Genomic DNA, 10,492 nt, shown 5'->3' with positions numbered 1-10,492 from the left:
AATTCTCAACTTCGAAATCAGCGATTTGCGAAGATGAGTTTACCACTAGACCAACCCAGTTGGTTGACTTTTAGAACCTGGGATTTATAACCATAATTTGTACAGGGGACGAACCTAGATCTTGCTATGACTGATATAGCTGTTTCTACTTTTTCTTCAAATGTGTTGTGCACCCTGATAAACTGCATCCTCCTTTCTCGATAACCATAAATGACTTTTCATTTATTCATGATGATGTTATGAATAGTCCCATGTATAATTTTAAAAAGGGAGCCTTTAAAACTCTCATTATAGATATGACCATTGCTGACTGGGCCAATGTTCTTCTGTGCCCTAACCTTGATGAGGCTGTGATGAGTTTCCAGCATATCATCAGCGAAACTATCACAAAGAATATTTTAGTCACTAGCCATTGATTTTCTAAGTTTCTGTCGTGGTTTTCAATTAAGCTTACTGAATTAGTTAAGAAGAAAAAACTAGCACATCAATGATTAAAAGAACAAGACTTGCCTCTGACTACCATACCTTTTCAGAGCTATGGAAGAATGTTAAATTGTTGCTTTCAAGAGAAGTACTACCATGCTAGGTTCACTGAAAACGTTCTAATGGTTAAGCCTTCAAGGTTTTGAAAGTATGTCTTTAAACATAGATCTAATGCCTCATTATGTAACTGTGTAACTGGAGCTTGAAATCAGGTATCTTCCCAATCTATGTTAGAAGGCAATCGTTACTCCCATTCTCAATCCTAGTGTTATCTGTATAACTAATTTCTGCCCTAATTTTGTCCTTTCCTCTTTTTCTTATATCATTGAAACAATCCCGACATCTCTAATATTTCATAATATCCAAAGATCTGTTTCTCAACATGGAATCTTGCAGTATCGTTCCACTACCTCAAACCTTAATTTTTTTCGAGATCAAATTGGTCTTACTGTTGAATCTCAAGGTCAGGTTCGCACCATCTATTTCAGCTTTCAAAAAACATTTGATAAAATTTATTATTACCTGCTCTTAAGAAAGTTGGCCGGATTTGGATTTAGTGAACATCTTAAGTGGATTTCTTCATACTTGAGTAACAGAGCTTTCGCTATTAGGTATGCTGGACATACTTTCCATCCTAAATTCTCCAAAACATCTGGAGTTCTACAGAGTTCAAACCTTGGTGCTTTACTGTTTTTACTTTTCGTCAATGACATTGCTTAATTCATCTCTGTTGGACTGAGTATATATCTTGAGCTTAAAATTTTTCTTCATATCAGAAACAGAAATGATCACCTTCTGTTGTAACACAATATTAACTCTGTTTATCTTTGGGCTGTTAGAAATTATATGCCATTAATTTTTTCAGTGATAAAACATATTCCAGTTTCCTAAGACTAATTTTGACGACTTTAAAAAACACAATAAATTCTCTTCCTAACCCTACCGTAGATTACATCACTGATCTATGTCACTTCTTGACACTGTGTTTTTCTAAACATGCAGACAGGATTGTGGGCAGAGAGAAATGAAACCTTGTTCTGTTGAAATGGAGTGCGAAACCTTTTTGTTGATCCTTGCACTGGCGACTTACTCTTCAAGTCATTTGTTTGTAGCCAACTTGAACATTCCCCCTCCACCACGAATTATCGGAGAGAGTGTATACCTTGAAAAACATTGAATCTATCTATAACAACTTCTTGTCTTGGCTTTCTCACAAATTTCAACAGCTAAAATCAATTTATAATTTACAATCTCTTGTATGTCACAGAGAATACTTTAATTTATTTGTTATTAGAGAAATCATTGTTATTATGCAAATTATCAATAAATCTTTAATACTATTCTTCAAATAATAAGTACGGTAATTAAAAACTATTCTATTAATTTTAAAACTTAAAATTATGTTACTCTCTGTGAATCATGAGACTTTGCCATTGGTGAGGGGGCTTGAGTGCTCAGTGATACAGAGTAGCTGGACCACTCAATGTGGTCCACCTACTACGATAAGGTACAACCATATCAGAGAAGTATCTGTTGAGAGCCAGACTAAGGAATGATTCTTGAAAGAGGGCAGCAGTTCTTTTACTAGTTTTAAGAGCATAGGTCAGGAGGGCTTAAACAGTCATATCAACATCACTTAGTCTTTCGAGTACTGCACAGCTGTAAGCAATGGAAAACTACAGCTGTTTTTTCCAAGAAAATGTAGCTCTCTGCATTTTCATGTAACAAATATGGAGGCACCTTCCTTGGTAAAGTATCCCAGAAATAAACTAATTCTCTGCTTGGATCTCTGGGTGGAGACTACTAAGGAAGGAGTCACCAGAAAATTAAAAAATAACATTCTACGAGTAGGAGTATAAAATGTTAGAAGTCTAAAAGAGGTTGATAGGTTAGAAAGTTTAAAGAGCGAAATGGATATGATAAATGTAGATGTAGTAGGAATTAGTGAGGTTTGGTGGGAAGAGGAATAAGTGATTTTAGAATAATTAGTATCAAATAAAGGGCAGGCAGGAGTAGGTATCATAATGAACAAGAAGATAGGAAAGAGAGACAATATTTCAAAAAGCTTTGCGATAGAATCATTGTAGTAAGGATAAAATCAAAACCTAAGCAAACAACAATTATTAATATGCCTATAAGTGCCCATGATGATGATGAGGTAGAGTTTCTGTACAAAGAAATTGACAAAGCAATTAGATACATAAAAGGAGATGAAAATTTAATAACAGTTGGAGATTGGAATGCAGGCATCAGAAAAGGCAAGGAAGGAAATATTGTGGGTGAATACGGACTGGGCAAAAGGAATGAAAGAAGGGACTGACTTAGTGAGTTTTGCACGAAGTTTAATTTAGTAATTGCCAACTCCCAGTTTAAAAATCATAATAGAAGAATATACACATGGAAAAAGCCAGGTGATACTGCAAGGTATCAGATAGATTATATCATGGTTTTACAAAGATTTAGAAATCAATTCATTGACTGCAAAGCATATCCAGGAGCAGACATTGATAGGACCATCATTTAGTGATAATGAAACGCAACTGATGGATGAACATAGAAACTATAAGAATGCTACTGATGAAGAAGATAAAAGGAACTATAGGTCAATTAGGAAATACTATAAACAAGAAATGCAAATTAGCAAAAGAAGAGTTGATTAAAGAAAATTGTTCAGAGGTGGAAAGAGAAATGGTCATTGGCAAAATAGATGGAGCAATTTTGAATTTTGTTGTACATAAATTAAAATATAATAATGTGTTAAATAAAGATGGCACACCGATTTATAGTATGAAAGAAAGGATTAATAGGTGGATGGAATTTATTGAAGAGTTATATGGAGGAAATGTATTAGAAACTGATTATGTTATAGAGGATGAAGAAGAGGAAGTCAAAGAGGATGAAAAGGAGATACAATATTGAGATCTGAATTTAATAGGGCGTAAAAGATTTCAGTTCCTGGGATAGAAGGGATAGTTGCAGAATTACTGTGCAGTGCAGATGATGAGTGATATTTTATACAACTGGTGGGTAATATTTACGAAAAAGGGGAAGTTCCAGCAGTCTTTAAAAAGAGTGGTATTGTCATGATTTCAAAGAAAGCAGGAGCAGATAAATGTGAAGAATACAGAACAATTAGCTTAACTATTCACGCATCAAAAATCTAAAAATTAGAATTCTGTACAGAAGAATTGAGAGAAGCGTGGAAGAAGTGTTAGGAGAAGACTAATTTGGTTTTAGGAAAAGTGTAGGGACAAGGGACACAATTTTAGTGCTCAGATTAATAATAGAAAGAAGATTAAAGAAAAACAAACCAACATACGTGGCATTAATAGATTTAGAAAAGGTATTTGATGATATAGACTGGAATAAAATGTTCAGCGTTTTAAAAAAATTGAATGTTAAAGTATTGAGATAGAAGAACAATTACTAATATTTCCAGGAACCAAACTGCAACAGTAATAACTGAAAACCATAAAGAAGCCGTAATAAGAAAGGAAGTCCAACAAGGATATACCCTATCCCTGTTACTTTTTAATCTTTACATAGCACCAGCAGTTAATGATGCTACAGAATGATTTAGATTCAGAGTAACAGTGCAAGGTGAAAAGATAAAGATGCTAAGATTTGCTGATGATATAGTAATTCTAGCTTAGAGTAAAAAAAAGTTAGAAGAAACAATGAATGGGATGGGTGAAGTCCTATGAAAGAACTAACACATGAAAATAAACAAGAACAAAATGAAAGTAATGAAATGTAGTAGAAATAATGTAGATCGACTGCTGAATATACAAATAGGACGAGAAAAGACTTCGGAGGTAGAAGAATTTTGTTATTTGGGAAGTAGCGATATAAAATGCCGAATTGCACAAGCGAAACTAGCATTCAGTCAGAAATATCATTTGCTTACATCAAAAATTAATTTAAACGTCAGGAAAATAGTTTTGAAAGTATATGTGGAGCATAGCTTTATATGGAAGTGAAACTTGGACGATAAGAGTGCTTGAGAAGAAAAGATTAGAAGCTTTTGAAATGTGGTGCTATAGGAGAATGTTAAAAATTAAATGGATGTATAAAGTGACAAATGAAGAGGTATTGCAGCAAATTGATAAAGAAAGAAGCATTTGGAAAATTATAACTAAAAGAAGAGACCGAGTTATAAGTCACATATTAAGGCATCCTGGAATAGGCGCTTTGAACAGGTAGATGGGAAAAATTGTGCAGGCAAGCAATGTTTGTGTAAACTAATTGTTACAGATATGAGATAGGGGGATACCAAAATGAAATGACTGGCACTAGACAGGGCATCTTTAAAAGCTGCATCATACCAGTCAAATGACAGAAGACCAAAAAAAATTATGTTAAGTATTACACTGTTATTTTATATTACTTACTGCTATGTAAAGGCTGTTAATTTAAAAACTGTTAATCACAGTCATTGTTATTATTATTATTACTAAAATTATTATTACTGTTAAATTAATAATTATTATAATTAAAAATTCTTTTTATTAATTTTATTCTTACTGAATTTATAATTATTATTATAATTTTGTGATATCATTATTAAGTTATGATTAGATTGTTATCTTCTGTTTTATTTATATTACTTGTGTGTATTTTGAATTTTGTGTAACGTCTTCCTGTGTAGTGTCTTCCTAAATTTGTTCTTTGGTGGTTGAGCTACAATTAACCACACATCTCAGGAATGGTCAAACTGAGACTGTGCAAGATTACGCTTCATTTACACTCATATATATCATTCTCATTCATCATCTGAAGTAATACCTGAATAGTAATTCCCAGAGGCTAAACAGGAAAAAGAAAAGAAGTCTACAGATGGCAGTATGATAAGACACCAGTTGGAGCCCGGCACTCCTTGCGTAGATGCATATCCACTGCCCTAAAAAAAAATTATTATTACAGCAAACAAACAAATGAATGATGATCTTTTGTTTTGTTTATCAAAAGGTGATTAAAAAAACATTGAACATCATTGAAGATTTCTACTCTAATTTTGGTAATGATCTAACTTTTTATTTTGTTTAATTTTTTCCTACAGTTTGATATGTGGCATTTTTATGCAACCCAGCTGGCTCAAAAAAAAAACATGTAAGTACACTAATATTATTAAATTTTGATATGCAATGATACAAATGTATTAATTCAAATGGAAATATAAAAAAAATTGGTAACTATTTAGAGATATGTAGCAAGGTTCTTGGTATGACCCTTATGAACCTTTTAACAGAAGTTGTGCTATTTATTTCTCAAAAGTCACCACATAAGCTCATAATTATTTTCCATTTTTTCATTTTTAATGACATGTACAATATTGTTCATATCATAAACTAAATGTATTAATGCTTTTTTGCAATTATTTAATCAGCTACTGATGCAAAAAAATTTATTGTCCATCTACTCACTGTACTTCGATGAACAGTTTCATCAGTATAGATGACAATGAATGTCACTAGCATCCATTTTTTCTGTAGTTGAAAATTCAATCACGCATACTGTCTTATATATGTTGATATAGCAGGCTTACCTGACTTCATAACAATGGTGATTAACAGAAACTGTGAGGGCATGGGCCAAGAAGTTTTTAAGTCAGTAGTAGAGGAATAAAACAAGATGGCAGCACCTGTCGCTGTCTGTAACATTTAGTTCTCTTGTTCCAATGAGTATTACATTTTGTTTGCCCTTTGTAACAAAATAATCCTTCCCAAAAATATGCCCAATCCATTTATAAGGTTATCAGAAAACACAAACAAAAATATTAACATCATCACAGCACAGACCTCAATGAAACACACCCATAACAGAAGAACTTATTTCAAAATGGACACACAACATTGTTTTAATATAAAATTACTTTTCATTCAAAAAAAAAATATTACACAATCTGATGACCTTCTTATGGGTTTCTCTGATTCAGCAACCTGGTAGAAATCCTGTACAACTTCGTAGAACAAACTTCCTGATAAATTTAACCTTGTATCTAAACATGAATATATGCACAAATATAAACTTCTTAATCTCAGTCACAAAAACAAACTTTCAAAATTTACTCAGAAACACAATAATGACACGATACTTTAATTCACACCTCAAACTACCTAACCACACAAACTATCTACAGAGACTGTTCACGGCTCTTTAATTGTTGCACAGTAAAAGATAATTTAGACCATTAGGTGAAGTCAGTTGGTCAAAAATGTACAAGCTATTTTAGTGTTTCTAGTGTGATCTAATATCATTATTTTAGATTTGTTTTCGGTATTAAAAACACATTACATATGTTTTATTATGTTAAAAAACATTGTCAGTATAGCCGGAGTTTGAAGTACCTTTTAAAACTTATTTTTTATTGATAAATAATTGACAAAATATTCCTGAAATTTGATAAACATAAATATAGAATTCCCTTTTTCTCTTATCTTACATATTTTACAATGTTTTTTTGTCGAAAATTATGGAGCTCATCAAAATTGAGTATATCAACAAATATATGGCGTAAAACATGTTTTACAAAATTATAAAGATGAAATTCTACTCATTTTTTAATCACATTATAACGCCTATTCGAAAAACCCGCTGAAATAATGGTTGTCATAAATGTAATAACATTACAATAATAGTGTGCTAGCTGCCAACACACAAACGATTGTTACCTACGTGTACCCTTCTTTTTTTATGGGTGAAAAGTATTTTAGACTTTAATAAAGTAATCTACATCATATTTTAAATAGGTTTGCTTAGTTTTAAAAGTATCTCTTAAGTGATTTTTTCTTTTCTTTTAAGAGAAAAAAACATGTTGAATATATAAAAATATTATATAAAGTAAATTTAATGTTTACGTTACACATTAGCTGAATGAATAAATAAAAATATTCTACTTATTTTCATATCGATTTTTTTTTGGTTATTATTTTTCAAAACTGATTTTTTTTGTTTGTTATTATTTAGAGGTTCGTTTACTGCCACTATTTGCTATTCGCAAGCCAATTCACCTGTGTTGTTTTATTATGCTGTTACGTTGCATAGTGAAGTTAATTTATTTTTGTTGAACGTGTAAGTAATTTTTTTTTAAGATTAATATTTCTAGTCTTAAATTCCATATCGATTCTTGAAACATTCCGTAACAATACATATGTTATTTTTAAAAATGTCAAATTGTGTTTTGTGTTGCTTTAGGATATCATTTATGCAATTTATTTTATGCCTATAATTAATTTACTTATGTGTTAATATGGTTATTTCATTTATGTGGTAGAATAATTAGTTGGTTATGTGTAAGTTCTACAATTTCTAGTTACTATCGTTCCCAGCTCTAAATAGTAACCTATTATTGTGCAATAGTAATTTTCAAGAAATACATTTTAAACAACATATATTTACGTCGTAGTTGTTGGGATGATTTTAAAAATATAAAGTTGTTTTTAGTTATATATTTATAATTCGATTTGTCTTAAAAAACTGGATTGTTTTGTTTTTAGTATTTATATGACAAGTCTTAAATTTTTAATTTGTGTATGGCCCTTTGAATTTATGGTCACCTCAGCCCTTCCCCCCCTGAATTTATGAGTTTTCGATATTCATTAATTTTCTCAAAAAATTAGACCTGTTACATGATACGGTGTAGATGCCAGCAATATTTACACAGTGAGTGTTTAAAGTTATTTACTTAATTTCCAGTAATTACTAAATTAATTTATTTATCTTAAACAGTACTACGAAGAATGTAATAAAATTAATTATGAGTACTGTGTGGATATTGCTTTGTAACTTATAAGAGTATTAACTTGCATTTTACTCAAAACTAAGTTTTCAAGCATATGGATCATTCCATGTCAAATCAACAAGCCCCACAACTTGACCATCAACAATTTAAACAAAATTCGCAGGATTGATTATGTCTATAAATTATTTTATTATATATCAAAAAAATTTTTTTTCAGTTTTTTCAGTCCCTGTTTGTTGTGTGAGACCCCATTAAAAATTGCTAAAAGGAAGCTTCAGGTAATGACAAAAAATTAATTTTTTAGCCCCTATAAGGGTTAGAAAGCCCAATTTATTGATTTTAAAGCTATTTGAATGGGCTTTTATGTGATGTATCACTTGGCAAGATTTTGTGACGTTAATAGTTCAAGGTAACCAAAACATTTATTTGACCTTGAATATATCCAAAAGTGTTATTTTTTAAATTTGAAAAATAAAATTTTGCTTCCTAATGTGTTGTACATGTGGTAAACATATCATAATGGGATTGCAATATGATCATGGTGAAATAAAATAATGTACCTACTCGCGGATCTTTTTTGGGAATTCCCCCCCAAAAAAAGAAATTTATTTTTTAATCCCATGTATTTTTAATAGCTAATAAGAATTAGGTGAAAATATGCATATTTCAAAATAGCAGAAAATATTGATATTAACAGTAACCAGGTTGGAGAAATAACGCACCAACATGCTCTTTTATACTGGTTATTTTAAGCATTCTCCATATTAACATATTTTACATATTAAAAATATAAGTATTATTGTTTATAATTATAGATATAAATTATAAATATAATCAACCAAACTTAATCTACACTTACTTTGATCGCTAACCTCAACTAACTAACAGTAATGTTTTGATTATTTAAATATTAAAAAAATAATTGCAATAATTATCAGATTTATTAAAAATGTTTTTTTCTTTCATTTTCCTGTTTAGCCTCTGGTAATTACTGTTCAGACAATACTTAAGAGGATGGTATGTATGAGTGTAAATGAAGTGTAGTCTTGTACAGTCTCAATTCGACCATTCCCGAGATGTGTGGTTAATTGAAACCCAACCACCAAAGAACACCTGTATCCACGATTTAGTATTCAAATCTGTGTAAAAGTAACTGACTACTAGGACTTGAATGCATTAACCAAACTTAACCTACACTTGTTTCGGGTGATGATAACGCGTAGGTGTTTTTCGCCCTCAAAAAAAAAACATGCTTCACTCGCTAACCTTGACCAATTGACAGTAATATTTTGATTATTTAAATAATAAATAATTGCAATAATTACTGAATTTATTATTTAAATATTCAAAACATTACTTTTCACTAACCTTACTAATTAAGATTAGTGAGCATAGTGAGTGTTGATTATATTTGTTAGTTAAGAATGGTAATATAAAGGGTTATATCTGTGGTTATTGGGTTATTTCTCCAACCTGGTTATTGTTAATATCAACATTTCTTTCTATTTTCAGTTATCTCCAGGTGAAAAACTTGCAAACTTTTGGGGGAGAGAAATGAAAAAGTACAAATTTTAAAATTTAAATTTTTTATTGCCAGCTAATTCTTATTGGATATTAAAAATACATTGGTTTTTGTCCGATTGATTAAAAATAAAAAGGTAAGTGTTTTTTTATGGAGGAAATTCCAAAAAAGGATCTGTATTCACCACTTAACTGCAGTTCATATAGCTTCCAAAGATATTTAACAGAAGAATTATATAGTGTACACTTCTTTTTACAACTTCTGGTTGGCTTTGTCCACATCTTGCTTTGAAAGGTTATAAACTCTTCCTGTTGGATTTACCCTGAGATCTACTTTTGAAATAACATCACTATTATGTACATTAAGAACCTTGAAGTCTGGGTATTGGAAGGAAGGTGAAGGTCCATTTGGATGTAAGAATTTCATCTTTACTGTTTGATTTTCCTCATTTTAGTCTAGAACAAACCCCAACCATCATGTCCATCATATCTGTAGATCAAGAACCCACCCATATCTGTGAATTCAAGATCACCCTCAATATTTTTTGATTAGTTAGAAAATGAAAACACCTTGCACCTGATTCTTGTTCAGTGGAACAAGAGAGTGGGGTTCAGTATAGTTCTTGCCGTCATTGCTCTACTCTTCAAAGCCTCTTCTTCTCCTTTATGCTGTTCATTTGTACTGTAGTGGAAATGTATTGACTCAGTATAGTCATGGTCATTGTAGGTCATTTGAAGACTTGCTCT

At 31.1% G+C, this 10,492-nt stretch overlaps 1 protein-coding gene across 4 annotated transcripts in view; it reads left to right on the top strand.

Annotated features, from left to right (window-relative positions):
• The first annotated feature begins 7,444 nt into the window (after positions 1–7,444).
• Positions 7,445–10,492, top strand: part of LOC142331797 (uncharacterized) — a 91,851-nt gene continuing 88,803 nt past the window's right edge. For 3 of the 4 annotated variants that reach the window (XR_012758094.1, XR_012758093.1, XR_012758092.1), the window contains exon 1: positions 7,445–7,554. The gene's annotated coding sequence lies outside the window, so the exon portion shown is untranslated. Of the gene's footprint in view, positions 7,555–9,736; positions 9,883–10,492 lie in introns of all 4 variants that reach the window. The other variant, XM_075377914.1, reaches the window with a different exon arrangement.

Source organism: Lycorma delicatula, chromosome 10, assembly GCF_047948215.1.
Source record: "Lycorma delicatula isolate Av1 chromosome 10, ASM4794821v1, whole genome shotgun sequence".
Classification (NCBI taxonomy): domain Eukaryota; kingdom Metazoa; phylum Arthropoda; class Insecta; order Hemiptera; family Fulgoridae; genus Lycorma; species Lycorma delicatula.
This window is presented reverse-complemented; position numbering and strand designations above follow the sequence as displayed.